This window comes from Rhyacophila brunnea, unplaced genomic scaffold (assembly GCF_057557595.1).
Source record: "Rhyacophila brunnea isolate RB1 unplaced genomic scaffold, BYU_Rbru_1.0 scaffold_2, whole genome shotgun sequence".
In the NCBI taxonomy this organism is placed as follows: Eukaryota; Metazoa; Arthropoda; class Insecta; order Trichoptera; family Rhyacophilidae; genus Rhyacophila; species Rhyacophila brunnea.
The window spans coordinates 23,840,133-23,857,960 of record NW_028232859.1 but is presented as its reverse complement, the minus strand read 5'-3'; the positions used below and the strand labels follow the sequence as shown (position 1 = coordinate 23,857,960).

Below are 17,828 nucleotides of genomic sequence, written 5' to 3'. Positions count from 1 at the left end.
TTTAGAATAAAATTTATAATTACTGCTAATAATTATGTAATAACAAAATAAAATATGACAGAATGTCCTACAATAATTAGTTTTATTCAAAAATCCAATCATTCCTACCAAATTTGTATAAAACGTAATGTTCCGTAATGTGTAACGTAAATGTACTAATATTTATGTAGCTTGGAATCAAAACTCACATTATTCCTACACCTTGGGGACATAACTCACATATTCACAAAGTTGGTGTCAAAACTCACATTATAAAAAAATAAAATGCTTCCCGTTACCTTAGGAGTATTATATTTATAAAAAAATAATGTAAATCGACTCACTCACTCATTAATATTCAAGGGAGTTCAATACTTTTGTTCTAATTACTAAAAATAGTGCTCTGGTGGTTTTTTGCGATTATCTCAAAACTCCATTTTTGAAATATGCGCGTTATGATTCTAAGCGACTCATATATAGAAAATCAATCATAGTGTTGGTTAGAAGGTACTTATTGAAATACGTAATAATTTTACCCTATAAAATTGAGTTAAAACCCCTTTATTATATTTCCATTGTGGAAGTAAAGTAGGCACTACATGCGTCGATGGCCTTTGGAGTAGGTACTTTATCTCATGCCATGCGTATGTTTTTATCATTTTATCAGTTATTTTTTTAATTCATCTAAAGTAAATATTATTCAAGTTATCAGTCACGTTAGTATTTTTAGCTGTAAGTTGTAAAGTTTATGATGTCCTACGAAAAAGGATATTCTAAGTTCATATTATGATCATAAAATAAGTTTACCTTTACCTGTTTTATAAGTGTAAAATGTATTGTATACCAAGCATAATATGATTTATTATTGTTTTATTACCATCCTTTACAATAACAATATTAATGTAACAAAAAATAAGAAGTCAGTAGGTTTCCTTTCTCGACTGGTTCCGCGAGGAGTTTCTTCAGAAGTTGGATGCTTTGTTGACGATAAGCAAACGCGACATAAAAAAGCGCGACAAAAGGATTGCAAACGTGTACTGCACTCTGCGCTCGACACAACGGATTCTAAAAGTACATACTCACTAAAGATACCAGTATCATAATATGTCAAAAAAAGAGGTATGGTACCTCCCAGACAATGATTTACTGATAAGAAACTGACTACAGTGTACTGTACTGTATTGCAAAATAAATTATCTTTTTGTAAAAATACGTACTATGCCCACGGAATATATTTATTTTCATTCAAAATAAATCTTACTATGTACCTATCGTTAATGATTATTTTTAGTATGTACTTCATTGATTAATAAAATGCACAATATGCTATGTGTGCAATATTTTCAGGTAGCACTACCCCCTGTCAACATTCTCAAATGTCACTGTCCCCGTATGCCACATACGTTTACATGTAGGTATGTTCTGTATTACTATTTTTGTTATGGTTTTTCAGACTCAATTACTTATTTGTCTGTTAGCTGCCCTAGATAGTCTCCTGACTTTGCCGAGCACGCCACCGTTGAACTCGTTCATATTTTGTGTTGTTGCCTAAGGTTACAGTAGTTTACACCACCCTATCTCTATTATAATTACCCTTAAATCTATTGGGCAACACACTAATTTCTCGATTCACTTAATACGCCATTACCGCAGTGTAAAAATTTGTTGAACTATTATGAGAGTATCATTTGTTTTCTTTCACGACCCGATTAAAATAAACGATTCATCTGATTTTTCAAATTTAGAATTTGTATTTATACGTGTATGTCTTCTACTTATCTCGCTCTCACTTACACATTTTTATATGTTTGCCACATGAATGAAAGGCACCTAAGCGAAAATATTACTACAATAAATTTTCCCGGTAATGTACCCGGACCCCGGTACACGGGTAGTGAGCACTATTAGCTTTCAGCCTTCGCCACTGGTACCTACATAAGTACTTATATCTCTCACATATAATAAATCGGTGCATATTACATAAAATATTATAAACCCATTTTTGGAAGAATTTTCCGAAATCATAATACTCTTGCGTACCACCTAGTTAGCTACTATATAATTTATTTCAAGGCCAATCTAAAAATCTAATTATTATCCAATATTTCCATTATATTTAACTCGGCTAAGGTTGTTAGTTAAAAATGTAAATGTGTGCAAAATTTTTACGGTAGTGTGACAAAATTAAGGATTTTTTGAACATCGAGATTCTAGAGGTAACAGGGTGCACTGAAATGGTTATAGGTAGGCCCATTTTTCATCATCGCAATTAAGTCCGTGAAATGTTGTGGGTATTGAGTATTGAGTCTGCAACTCAGTTATTTTTTACTGTATCTATTTATAAAATAAACTCCCATTGAAACTGAAAAGAGTTATTATGCACTCAACGTAGAATAGTAAGAACTTTATGAGTGTTGTCTTAAAAAGTTACTTTTCTCACGACAACAAACTACTAAAACTTGGAAGTTGTGTTTGTTTTGCAAAGTGCAATTAAATTTAATATTTATCCTGTGGTAAAGTAACGATGTTGCTTGCATTTTTAGGAAGCATTCAAATACGAACAGTAGTTATTTTACATACAAAAATATGGCTTGAAATTAATGTTAATTAATGACTAAATAATCCTTTTTACTGCAATTTCTCGGTGGAAGGCCACGCTTTTTAAAGATGGTCGTAATGGTTCTAATTGTACCGATAATTTTTCAATAACCAACACGCATTTATTATATATTAAAAAGTGCTGTAATTAAATGAAAACCTGTTATAAATTATTGGCGTCCATTAAATGGATTTATCTTATTATTACATACTAATTTATGGTTATTTACAACGTTTTTATTAGCTCGTATTCTTGTTTGTCCGGTGGTTGTGTGTCCAGTACAAATCTTGCAATCGATTTTTATTTTAACTTACTTCCCGACTAGCTAGACATTTGAAACTTTTAGAATATATCAGAACACGATCCCAATGCATTCTTTTAATACTTTTAGCCATCTTTAAGCAGAATTGAATTCATTTTCAGTTAATTCTGTTTTGTATGGAAAGTTATTTCAGAAAAATCCGTAAAAAGTAAAAGACTAGCATTGATTGCTAAGGGGGTGGTCCTAGCAACTAAATTATTAATATATACGTGCGTTACTATGGAAATCAAAATGAAATGTCAAAATGACATTTCAGTATTCTATATTTGTTTGTTTTTTATTTACTTCATATCAAGTACAAGTTTGAGCATATTGAGCATAATAATTCAACAGAAAATTTAAAAACGTTGTATATAAAAAGTTCTTTTTATCTTGTAATTATTTTTATAATTAAAATGTAGTGTATCTAGTTATCTAGAACGCTGTATGACGATTTTTAATAATTCATAATTGTGGGGTATTTCATATTAATTTTATAATCATTGATTTTCTTAGAAAACATAAATATGTTTGTATAACACTGACTCCATTTTGTTTGTATCGATTCGTGCTTTGGTGTGGCCGTATCAAAGCTTGGTTCATGTTATTGGTGCATTATCATAATTTTACAGCCATAGATGGAATCTTACAGCGTTCGCCGCGTATTTAAGGATTTCTTGTCAATCCTAAATACATAGTTAGTCAATCCAGATATTGGAAGCACTTTGAGTTACTTAGCATCCTTAAATATCAACACCATAAAATCAACTTTAAAAAATGTACGAATCAAATATAATTAATTAACCATGCCTTTTCCATAATCATAAAAAAGGTCGGTTCTTGTCGGTTTACAGGAAGCCAGCGACAAACAAATTTTGAAAATAGCCTATATACTGGATTATTTGTTGGGTTAGGTAAAGTTTTCATTCTTGAATTCATGAATTTTGACAAAATCGGCCATGAAAAAAACGCGGTTCCCGCCTGGCCTGTAAACCGACTTGTACCAAAAGCTCTTTTCATAATGCGATTTCCAGTTTTATAATAATATTACTCGTAAAATATAATATAAATTGAAATTTATAAGGGTAAACCGTACGTTAAACAGAACAAAAAGTCAACCATCAAGATGCATGGCGCGTGCTTCCACTGTATAATAGAATAAATGGAATAATTTATTACTGTCGTTGGTTTATTTTTAATTTCCATCCCCCTATGGGCGGTGCAATAATAATTATTGTTATCGTAATATTTACGACTTGGATTCCCAGCATCATATTGTCTGTTTCTCCCAACAGTGGTGTAGCAACGTCGCATTAAATTTGAAAATCATTTATTTTACGATACAAAATATGTGCAGTGCAAATAATCCAAGATAATTTCAGACACGTAATTTGCGATGAGAAGTAGGTATAATATAAATTCTAGAACATCTGACCATTACCCTTTATTCAGGATATTATAGTAGGCGGGTAGTCGGGTACTGATCCTACTGACACATATCGGGGGACATACCTGTTTCTTGGCTATCAACTGACGATTGATGATGGCACCCATAGTCGGATCCAACAGGGTGGCAATGTTATTTTAAATACCAGATACCTATGTATATTATATATAAAAATCGTTACATATTATATTTAACATCTCTATGACACTAATTTACATAATTAATACTACCACCACTTTCAGAACATAGTGCAATGCAAGACGAAACTGACCGTCATAAGGAAACTTCACTTTACATAGTATACACTAAATTGTAGCTATCAGGCACTTAATGGCCTGCAAAATTATGTGATGCCACCCATCTACAAAATTGAATAACAGAATTTCATTTTATTTTCACCCACAATTTTGTACAGCATTATATTTTGTTTACCATTAGCAAATACCTAATTATTTATATAAACTTAAACCAAAAACTTCGCTTAACATAATATAATAATATACCTACACTAAATTTTATAAACTTTTATGTTAGGAATGCACTTTACATTGTGTAACTTATTTGTTATGTAAGATAACGCAGCTACCGAATATTAGATGATCCAACACTGAAAAACACCGCTGTAAATAGTATTGTTGATAGATTAAATAAAATTACGTATTTTTCGTATAATACGTTATCAAATCATTTCCTGATTCAGTTAATAATTGCACCACACGTTGAACCAGAATACAGATAACTGTAATAATATTATGTATTATTTACATTTACAAAATTTTAATGAAAAACGTTTACATAGGTATTGTAGATATAAAATTATTTATAATAAGTAAATGAGAGAAACAATGATAACATATAGTGAACGGCGGAGGCATTTTATAGCAAACACTATCCTTAAAGTTTGATGTTTTAATTATTTTATCAGAAAATTGTGTGTTTTTTGTCATTGGTTATTTCATTTAAAATACAACGCTTTCAGCTAGTGCTTGATTTTTTTAATTAGATGCGTTTGTCCAACCGTTTCTGTATTTTGCTAAATTTCTAGCATCAATTATTGCATTAATAAACTTCAAACAGTGTTGCCAAATTTCCGACTACACCTATGTAAACCATTACATTTATATACTAATCTACTTTGGCAATGTTCCATTTATGCTCTCTAGTGACTCCACTCACTACTGAATCCAGGACCATTGTCTGTTATGGCCCAACTTTTCATTTGCAGAAATCTCGCACACGTATTCATAAGTACAGTAAGTCTATGTGGGATTAGTTTTGAATGACCAAAGGGGATGATTCGATTATTAATCTTTTTTAGAGCAACATGTCACAAATATAAAAGCGCCCCCTATTGTGCATAAATCTGTACACGTTTGGATCCATAATGAAAATGATTTATGACGAATGCATTTGATTCACAATCATCGTTAACTATCACTATATAAATTGAGATGTAGGTTTCTTTCGTTAGTAAACGGAGTGTAGTCCACCACTCACCCTTATTTGGAGTAATTAATTGCTAGCTGATGCAGATAGTCAGAATTAAATCTAACTTCAGGTATGAAAGGAAATATAAGAATGATCAATAATTTGTTCAATAGCATACCTACTATGATTTCCAGTACGTAGTAAAAACTTTAAATTATACCATACATTATTACAAATTAAAAAATGTAAATTACCATCTATGGTCCTATGCAGTAAACATGGGCGTCCACAGTACACGCTAGCGTGGTATCTTGCGACTAAAACCATTAATAATGTTGTTATTATTTCACAATTTAACTCTTCCGAGGACAGAAACAGTTCGCAATATATTCAGGGGATAGGAACGTAGAGGTAAGAAGCACTTACTGATTTTGAGACACAGCAATAAAAAATAAACTGAAAATCTAGTCGAGTTATCAATGCATCTCTTTCCAAGAATTACAGGGATGACACATAATAAAATGAGAAGTTTATTTTTTTGAAGAAGTATCTATTATCTATCTGTTTGAGCGGTTATGTAATGGGCCCCTTTAACATTAGGTCACATCCTTTGTGTGATGTTGTATGTTATATTCGTGAGAAATACGCATCTCTTTTGGTATACATTGTTTGATAATTGTATGACCGGTTTGAACTGTTTCGAGGTCACTTTTAAATCTTCTAACGGATCGACAAATCGCTTCTGAATATAATACACGGAGAATATTAACAGAGTCGGAAAGTAATTATTTTGGTTTAGATACGAACGAGTTCAGTAAAGAAATTTACGAATTTTGGGTACCTAAGACAGTGATAATAATAATAATATTATGACGTATATGTAAGTATATATTTTTCGTGGGGTATTCCCCCATTCCCCACCGACCCTTTGTCTAATTCGCCTCTCTTCTCTTCGAATGACTAAATAAATTTACACTTGCGCTCATACTATAATTGAGTTAACCGCTTTAATAATTTCAACATGGTATAAGTACTCTAGCACGGGCGTAGATTTATATTATTTTCAAGAGATTCAGAGTTGGCTTGGTGGTCATTTATTTTACACATAGGTATATTCAAAATAGATTATCTAATATTATGATGATTTTCCCAAAGTATAATTTAAAGTAGATTTACGTCTAGTATTTACGCACCTATTTAAAATTACCAATGGCAATAGGTACCAAAATACATTAGAAACTAGTTGATGTAGGTAGTTCTTCCAGGTATGGAATTCAAGTCCCACATTATGTAGCGGTTAGTACGGCAGAGGTTTGTTGAATCTCAACGCACATCGACTAAAGATTTGTATGCTTGGCACCAATATACGACGAACGCTCGCTCGTGTATATGGATAATTTTACATAAATGAAACTAATGCAAGAAATATATAACGTTGAATCAACTCAAATATACATGTTTTATTTTTCACCCGAGTGCTTTTACAAATTAATCTATCAATCCAAGTGTCATTCTTGCGAATAATTTCTAATAGCTACTCAATTTGAGATAATTTTTAAATTCTGTTAAAAATATATTTAGTTTTGAAATATATTCTTTTTTCAGATACTGATATCCATTATATTAACTACCCTTCGAGGATTAGGTCACAACCGACTTCTGTATGGCTATTATAACATATTATTATATTATCAGTTAACTGTAAAATCATTTTTAAGAATTTAGATGCAGCGATTTTGAAAAATTCTGTGAAGTTTCATTGAGTATATTTTTTAATACGACATACTTGATTCTAATCGGATTCAAGTAAGACGACGTGGCGTATATCTTAGTCCGTTTATCACTAAGAGCGCGATGCTCAATTCGTACTTACCATAAAATAACAGTAAAAATTGTAAGTAGCCGAAATCCATCTGTTAACTATAGATTATAGAGATAAGGAATCCTTAACCATAGACTACTTTTGTTATGAACTCGCCCCCTTGCCCCCCTGCTGTATTACCATTTACCACTGACAGCTGCTGTCAAAATAAATTTACGTGTCTTTAAAACGGCCAATACACTCAAATTCATTTAACAATTGATCTCAATATGGGTATTGAACAACTATTAAATATCCGTGACATTTAATACGACATATTTTCCTTTAATTTCTTGATTCTGTACATGTCTTAATTTAGTAAAACCGATTATCGAATTGAAATGTCAGTGTCAATGAATTATGAATTAACTTTTCTTATTCAGATTTAGATATTTATGTAATATTAAACCAATAGATAGGTAGTTGAAATATATAAGTACTTAGTTACCTACACACCAACATGGTAATATTAGTTTTAATCACTCTATATAATTATTCACATCATGGCATATATTTTGTAATAATTGTAAATGACAAAATCTGACATTTCAACGGCAAGTGTTACCGTATCGGGAAAAACATGGTCAAAAAATAACTTATATTATTCACTAATTGCGGAGACATTTAATCATTTTTATTAAATATTAATTGTGTATTTATAGTTATTGAATTTATTTTGTATATTTTTCATATTTTTGTCATCGTTTAACAATTACAAAATAATTTACCTAAATTATGAAAAAGAGAATTTTTATATATGGTAATATTTTCAATAGAAAAACAGAACGAAGCTATTGCAGATTTGGTGGACCATAGACAACTCGATCATAACTATGAAAGGCTTTCTGGATAGTGTTTTGTTGTAATTTTGTTGTAATTATGACAGACGATTGTGCATAGGGCTCTAAGTTACTAAGGTGTATAGAATTGCTCCGAGTAATATCTATAAATTTGGATAAAGAAAAATAACGCAAAGTGTTACCATGTTAACTACTTCGAATAACCTTGCGAAGGCACATGGGCGAAACTAGAATCGCACTCATCGTGCAATACGGATGATCGTTAATCGATGCCCTGCCGGCAAAATAATAGCACAAAGATAGAAAGAAAGATGGGACTCAACTTCGCAAAGATCTGAATAACCAGAGGATGTACAAATGTGCAACAAGAGAAAATAAGTTAAAGCATCCATTAGGTCCATCAGTACAAAGTTTTGTATCGCCACCGATATAAGTCATAAACTCACTTCTTTATGTAAATATTGTACACACTATGGACAGTGTTCAGTCAGCTAAAAAGTAAATATTATGTGGAAGTTTTGTAAATATTTTAATATTTATCTTGTAAGTGTCACGCTACTACACCTACATTAACATAAGCGTTTATATTATTTGCTTACATTTAGTTATGTTAATAATAATATTTTTGCATAAATATTTTTTTAATTAACAACTCTTACGTATCCTGTTTAACACATGTTGTAATTAAAATATACTTAGCACTTTTCAATATTTAATTTCACGAAAAACATTAATTGCTTATATTAATTTCATGATAGAATTTTTTATATAATATTAATTATTTATATTGAATTAATTTGGCAAACGTTCTGCAGTAAACATGTTGGCAGAAAAGCTAAAAATAATATACGTTAAAATTAATAAATGAACAATGAATCAGTTGATTGTATATATATATATTATATTGGTACACATAATTATTAACGTGCCGATCTAAATATATATTTATCATTTTCCATATACATCAGAACCTCTAGATATTTATAAAAAATATTTCCCATACCGGGAATCGAACCCGAGCCTCCTGGGTGAAAGCCAGGTATCCTAGCCACTAGACCATATGGGAGTGTGAGAACGCTTATTAACACTACTTGCAAAATGTAAAATAAATTTACTAGTCATTAAGATTGTCGAAATATTTTGCAAGAAGTTGATAAATGGGTGATTTATTCATTTACCCGGAAGACGATAACATAACCGGTTAATGACTGTGTAATTATAAATAAATACAGATTGTGTAAACATATTGCTAAAATGATTGTGTTTCTTGTAGGTACCGTTTATTATTTCACGAAGCAACAAAAAATAATCATCACATCAAATGATAACGTTTTACGTCGTATTACATTTTAATTAATCTTTTTTAGACATGTTTTTGTTTATGTGACTGACAAATTAATTAATGTTCTAATGTAAGACGTAAATTTCAGCCAGAATACTTAATATTTCGTCACTGTTCTGGCAGAAGACACTAATTCGAAATAATGACATTGAGTTAGTTATACCAAAATGTTCCTTATTTCAAACTTTACTGTCTGGGAACCTTCTTAATAAATAAACACTCTTTATTTTAAAGTCATCCTTTTTACGATTACTTAATAAACTCACAAGTCAAATTACTCAAAACTAGTATTCTCCAGTTAGTGTGTTCTGCCAGAACAGAGACGATTTATTTCTCGCTAAATCTCGCGAAAAATATAATGGACGTAAAATTACATAAAAGAACTTTTCTACTACAACATAATAGGTATGTTATTATTATAAATATATTATATTATTATTTAATCAGTGGCGACTTTCTTTGACGCATATGACGTGATCAGTCCGTCAGAAGATTTAAGAGGGAGCAACACAATTATTAAATAACATTATAGTTAACATGCGTTTTTCTCACTAACTGAAATGACGCGTCATAATAGGTACCCAACCATTACAAAAGCTCTACAATATCAAATGACCTCATAATAATAATATAAATAAACACTAACATTATCATGAGTGATGTCACTGTCGTTTTAGTTAAATGCTGTGCTTAGTGGTTTTTATTTTATTTTTTATCGTGGGGCTCCCACGTCCCTAAACCAGCCACAAAATTTACATAGTATAAAAATTAACCCGTTAAAGCAATATTAGGTAATTTCGTTTGAATGCCTGCTATAAATGTCGTTGGCTATTTTTTTCTGAAAATTTTAAAGAAACTTGTTTCGCCGATTTTCCGAGACAGCTTGCGCATTGCATTAAAAATGTGTCGCAAGTCACTCGCAAGGATAACTATTTTTAAAAAGATCAGAATTATAAGTGGCCGTTAGTATTTTGAGAAATTAGCTTTAGTAATTATATGACGTACAGATCTTATATTTATATTAAATTTACAGTGTTATATTACTTGACTCATCGAAAATCGTATTTTTGTTTGCGTGTGTTTCAAAACGAAAAAAGCAGAAATGGTTGCGCTCCGGTTATGATAGGGTTATCTGTATATTGTAGCACACTCCACCGTGAGTTGCCTTACAGGAAAGAGATGGTCGTATAGCATTGAAAGCAAAAAAATACTGATTGTTCGTGGAGCATTGCAGACAGTAAATTTCCAATTTTATTAGATTTAATCAGAACATTTATTTGATATTGGTTGGTATCAAATATTTGATAATAACGCTGTTATTATCATCAGATATTTGATAGGTACGACTTGATACTTGCGCGCACCTACTGGAAACATATTAAAATACACAACCTTCTCTATATAAAAATTAAATATAGAATACTCGAAAGACCTCATAAAATTCATGTTAATGATAAAAAATATCCATAAAATAAATGTAGGTACCTACTAATAATAAACGCATGTTCAACGAAAGATATTAGCGGTTTTTTATTGTAGGTACGATAATCTGATTTTAAAAAAATGTACCATTTTTCTTTTTAATGTTTTCAAATAGGTACGTTTGATTAACTAACGTGATTAAATAACTAAATTAACAGAAACATTTATTCATTTTCCTGCCTCGTATTCTTTTCATATAGGTACGAGTATAGACATACTGCTAGTATAACTACCATATAACTGCACTTTTCCTCAATATCGAAAGAAATATGGATATAGATTTTCCAGCAATTTCCAAATACTTTCGCTCTGTAGTTGCGTCTATGGTTGAAAATATTACATCTTTTCATGTGGCTACAACTACGTGCATACCTGATTTTGACATCCCCTAATAGGAACAAACATAATTTGAAGACCGGTTTATAAAAAAAACATTTTCACCCTTATAACTTCGTTCACGGGGGAATGTTTAATCTAAATCATTTATTTAAAGCTAAACATTTTCTTCATATCATTATATTGAAGACTGTGTTGTGGTTTTGACATCTTAATATAAATTGTGGATTATATTCTGTCACACTGCGTTACATAATATAACTTATAACAATATACATAATTAAATGAAACATATTGTTAAGCATACCATAATTATTAAGCAAAATTTCTTTGTTAGATGTAGGAATAGTAAATTAAATTATATATACCTACCTAAAATATATTATTATAAAATTGTGGGTGGAAATCGCATTCAAGACACTGCAGTTCAAATTGTATATTAGTTTGTAAAAATCTAATTTTACATATTATTATTGTGTGTCAATTTTTCGCTTTCGTCCGTTTTCTCGTTCAACTAGCTTTCCCATCAAACATATCGACTGTGTTTAAGAAAAAGGGCGTAACCCTCGATTTTTCGAAAAGTGCTTTTATTAGATATTAAACGAAAACTTAATTAAAGCTTAATTAAAACCTGAATTTAGATAATAATTTGGCATTTGCGGCTTACTTCTTTTTACAGAACGTGTATTTAGTTGTACACATTGTTAAGGAAAAAAGCATGTACACTCAATTTTAATATTTTTTCTGTAATAAGTTCTTTAATTATTGTTAGATCGTAGAGATATTACACCAAATCATCAATCATCATGCACCCAATGTACGAGACTTTTTTTTAAATATTAAACCGAAATCATTCAAAAAAACGTTTTTTGCCCCTTCTGCAAAATTTGTTCTGTGAGGGTTACGTCCTTTTTCCTAAACACGGTCGATATTATTTCCCCACCCAGAATCATTGTCAAAACCTCGTTTTGGGTTTCTTTTCCAAAAAAAAATATAGATGTACCTACTAACAAACTAAAAAAACCGAAAATTTTTTGAATGTGATTTTTAGTTAATTTTTAAGTTACCTAAATAACCTTTTAATTTTTTCCCTGTAACTGCTTTTTGCTAAGCTATGTTTATTATTATATGGTTATATTAAGCCTAAGGCATAAAAATATAAGCAAATATGAATGAAAAAAATGATTATCCTACAAAATTTTTATTCATTCAAAAGGGTCATTTAATGGACTACAATTAACCCTGTTGTAGACCTAATGTCAAGAATATTTTGGTAGGTTAAGTCTTACTATCTACAGCCTGCCTTCTCGGAACTAGGTAGCTTAGGCAGACCATGTTTTTGTTACAATTTGTGCAGATCATTTGAAATCGCACAGCACAAATATGTGCAAATATGGACATACATGGGTGCAATCTTGTATAAAATCTAAGAAAAGATTTCTTAGGTCATCCAATAAGATTTCGTAGCTGCCTTCGGTGGAAAGAATGGCGAGGTAGAGCGGTGTAACTGCGCAGCCCTCTCAATGGAGCCACACGAGAAGCTACCATCTGGAGATAGGCAGGACTTCGCAGTTTGAAGCACGATGAGTCGGATGCGAACCGGAGTAAATATAACCAAAAACAAAGACGTGGGGATACTCCGATGGTGATTCGAACTGCGAATGTAGCTCTGAGGAAACTGCGGAACATGTGATAGTCTGTCCGCACATTGCAATCATCTGCACCATCTATGATTATGTTCGAAGCTAATGCGGCTATCAATGGCCAAGGCGTGACTGGGAGGATTCTAGGCGCATGTCTCACACGAAGACGGACAGAAAAAGACAGTTAAATTACTTTAATTTAACATTATATGTTTTCAGTCAACTCCATATATTTAAGCCGACAAACGCTGGGCTTGGCTTGTTGTCAGAGGGTGTCTTTAATTTGGATATCAGTAGGTAGGTAACCAATATTGCAAAAAAGGTGATTGAAATCGGTAACCCCTGTAACACTACATACATTTACCTACTGCCAAGCAATTTCATTCATTGCGTCAGATTCATTGTTTCGTGACACAGTCAAAAAAGAAGCTTAATAAATAAAACTTTTCAAAAAATATTGTTTTTTTAATATATCCAATGCTATTAAGGTAGTACGCCGGTTAAGCTTTTAATGCCGTCATTAAGAAACTGAAAATGGAAATTTTAAGATTTACATTTTCACGGAAATGGCTAATATTTTTAACCAAGGGCATAGCATTTTTTTTACCACGTTTACTAATCGACACAGCTAATGACGGCAAGGTTAGAAAAAAATTCACATTAAAGAATTTCTGAATAAAGTATTTATTAGTTAGGTAGATAATTCTCAAGCTTCAGGTAATAAGTTTACATTTGTTTTATTTATTTATCGTGGTCGCTTCATTTCTCTCGGTACATTGAAGTTAAGGCCCCATCGAACCACACCCGGTCTTAATCGGTCGTATCACGGGACCCTACTTTTGGAAGTGAAGCATCATTTTTTGGTGACTGAGAATATCTCAGGAGCATTTAGTTACCCAAGAATTAGGTCGCCATGCACTGAAATGTGCTTTGACTGAATTTACACGACTTTAAGTTAACAGTACCCACGAGAGAGAGGAGCAAGTAGGGTCAAAACTGTATTAAGTAACAAAAAGCTACCGAACACTCTATGTGAAGAGATCTTCGCGTTGGCAATATGACGCCGCAAATTTTCTAAATGCAACAAAATATGACCTTTGTGGCGACCAGGTCGGACGGTCCGATGTTTCAAAAACCCAATTGTGTTTAGGGAAATTTGCTTTTATAACTTCAATAATAATTATCATTTTGTCACTTTGCCACATTTTGCAATATAGGGAGTATAGGGACGATATAATATTATTTATATAATAATAATATATAACATATGAGTAGCAGGGTAGGTAATAAATTAAACTACTCAAAATTGAGTTTAGTTATTTTGTATTTTTCCAACTTGTAGCATAAAGAACAATTTAATTCAATAAAAAAAAAGTGTTGTTTACTGATAAATAAATAAAATTAATTATAGTAGTACAGACTATAGTTGATTTTTATTTACATACTATGTATGTAGATAATACTGAATTCCAATAAGAGGTTCGATTCATTTTAATAATGACTCAAGTAAAAAAAACCACGTAGATATACACGATAATTGCTTTTATAGTCTTCTTAGTATTCTGTTCACAAATTCTGTACATGGTATAATGGATACTCATTAATATGTACGTGTAGGTACAGTGTCCTAATGTAAATTAAGTAATCAAGATAAAAATAAATTTCACTTGTGGTGTATCTCATTATCTTCTGGTGTGAGCTTTACGAAAATAATAAATTTTCATTAATTTATAATTGTGACTGGTCCCTTCGTCAACTCTCATTATATAAAGCAGTGGCGGCTGATGAAAAAATATATACTAATATGATAATTAATTTATCGGGTGTACACGAATTCGGTTTTAGAATTTATTTATGTTGGAAAATTTTCGACATTACGTATTTTATAAATTGGTTTTAAAAACTTAGTGATTTCAAGCGTACTGAGAGCAGCCTTTACTCTACCCCGAGAGAAGCAGGGTACTTACTCCGAAAGGTGGAGATGCTCTCTTTCAGAGTGGCGGAGCTATGGGAGAACGAATGAGAAGAATATAAGTGATATAAAGTTGACTATTATAATAATATGAGTTCAACATGGAAGTATTCGTGTATAGGAGACGAGGGAGTGAACAAAAAACAAAAAGGATATGCCATATGGTGACTATATATTTCGCAATTTCCAGGGACTGGATTAAGTGAAAGCAAATTGAATTAAACCTTCTGAGATTGCTTACGAACCCAAAGAAACTGTAGTATCATTTGCATGCGTATTATTAAACAACGCACTATACAAATAATACATAATATGTATTTTTAATGGATCCAAAATAATGTTCAAACATTCTAATATAAACAGAAATTTGCATGTAGTTTGAGTGATGGTCACAAACATTACAAAAATTAACAAGAAACCATTTTTTTTATTGTTTTGTATTCTTATAATTTTCCAACTACATTTATTTTGAAACTCGATTTAATTAATTACTATTTCCTTCCAAGGATCAACAGGAAATACATTTTTCTTATATTCCCTAATTAATTACTATTATGGTAAGAAAACATCAAACGTATCACCACTATTCATACACGCCATGCACCTAACCATTATAAAATAATATTCGCTTCATAAATTTCTCCAAATAAGCTACAAAGTTACATTAACTTAGATAAATTACTAATTAACAAGTTTAATGTCGGGGCGCTAGGAAATCATAACAGAGAATGTTTCGTCTCTAAAATAATATCACCACAATACTTAATGAGATTATTCAATTGTGAAAGCATCGCTTAGCATCTGACAATTACTTATTTCGTGTCTTAGTAGGTACAACTTAAAATATAATTTATTACCCATGATTTATTTTATTTCATGAATATTTAATATTACATTTAACATCCCATATCTAACTTTCCTAAATATGGTATTGTAAGCTAATTTTAATAATACGGTTCAAAACTTGTAGGTATACATGTTTCAAATATACGTAAAAGCTTTAAATAGTTTTGTTGAATATATAAAAATGACTTATTAAGGGCGGACGTGCTCAGCGTGACTGTGTCAAAATGGAGCTTTTTTCTATTTTCAAAGCATGATCCTGGACATGCCTTAAACGTTGTAGATAATATATTTATATAATTTTGAAGCCTTATTATCCTTTATATTTATTTTAAACATTTGATGACTGCATAAAGTATTTTTATTACATAAAATAGTATTATTTTAAACCTCTCGCTCTAATGTTTTAGAATATAGTCATATTTCAGTACATAACTGTGCAGTGGTGTTAAGATTTTTTACATTTATTAATTTTTAAACGCATTTATAAAACCATCAGTATAATTTATATCGACATTATTATAGTGAAATATTTACGATAAAAAATTATATTGATAATCTCTGTGATCCCAAATTTGACAAGAATTAGGCATTTTATTATTCAAAAAATGGGCAAGATTAACACATTTGAAGATAATTCTAAAAATACTTATTATAAGCTATGTCTTTGACCATTCAAGTTTGATAAACATCCTACGAATAATGATTGCTTTATAATAATTATTGAATTTATTGACCTAAGAATAAGGTAGTGTTTTTTTGAAATACGCCATTTCTTTTGGCGTTCCCCAGTGGTTAACCTACAACATACGGCCGTAGCCATAAATTTACAAACTATAACATGTACCGTTAAAAAAACACATGGTTCATGTTCAAACATGCGCGTTAACATCATTTTACTCCCTACTTTAAGGACTACTTACAACGTTTAAGGTATGTCCAGGATCATGCATTGAAAATAGAACAAAAGCTCCATTTTGACCTACGCTGAGCATGTCCCCCCTTAAGAGCGTACATAAGTGAAACGGTAAATAATTTTCAACTGTATTTTGTGGAATGAAATTTCGGCCGCGTTGCCATTCGGAGAGCGATAGTCGACCTGTTTGCACGTCAATTTGTTTTGTGATGGCGTCGGAGGAATATATTCTTAAATCGTGTAAAGATGACTAAAAAACGTTCCGCATGTACTCACTTAGAAAACATGTCAATGAATATACTATTAATATTACGAATATAATAATAAACATAACATAAAAAGGACGCATGTTGAATTTTTATGACAAATTATATTTCGCTCGGCTCGCGTCATTTGCGCAATCCGCGCATCGCCTAGTCACGATCTTTTTAGACAGCCTTAAAGTATCATTGCGTTATACTCTGTAGTATATAAAGTTTGTATAAAACACACTTTAAGAATTAGTTAGGCAAATTTTATACTAAATATGTGAAGGTTATTTATAGCATAATTTTAATTTGCATCAAGATGGTGAATGTTCATTAACGATAGGAGAATAATAAAGAGAAATGTTTCTTCGGAAATCCCAGGAGAGAAGAAATAGATGAGGGTTAAGACTTCCTCTCTCTGGGATATTTGCACAGCGTCTATTTAATTTAGCTCTTTCTTAATCAGGGCTTAATAAGAAATATATTGTTCAAAGGGGAATATTGCCACTATCATATTGTTAGGAAAAGCACTTTTCTTTGCTACTGTTACCGAGTCGATCAATCATGCCTTTCTTACGTTAAATGACAATTTAATTATTTTACGCAGACTTGACGTTTTATTAATATTATC

At 31.2% G+C, this 17,828-nt stretch overlaps 1 non-coding gene across 1 annotated transcript; it reads right to left on the bottom strand.

Annotated features, from left to right (window-relative positions):
• Positions 1 to 9,409: 9,409 nt before the first annotated feature.
• Positions 9,410 to 9,481, bottom strand: TRNAE-UUC (transfer RNA glutamic acid (anticodon UUC)). Its single transcript has one exon. It is a non-coding gene; the product is annotated as a tRNA-Glu (tRNA).
• Between the last annotated feature and the right edge of the window lie 8,347 nt (positions 9,482 to 17,828).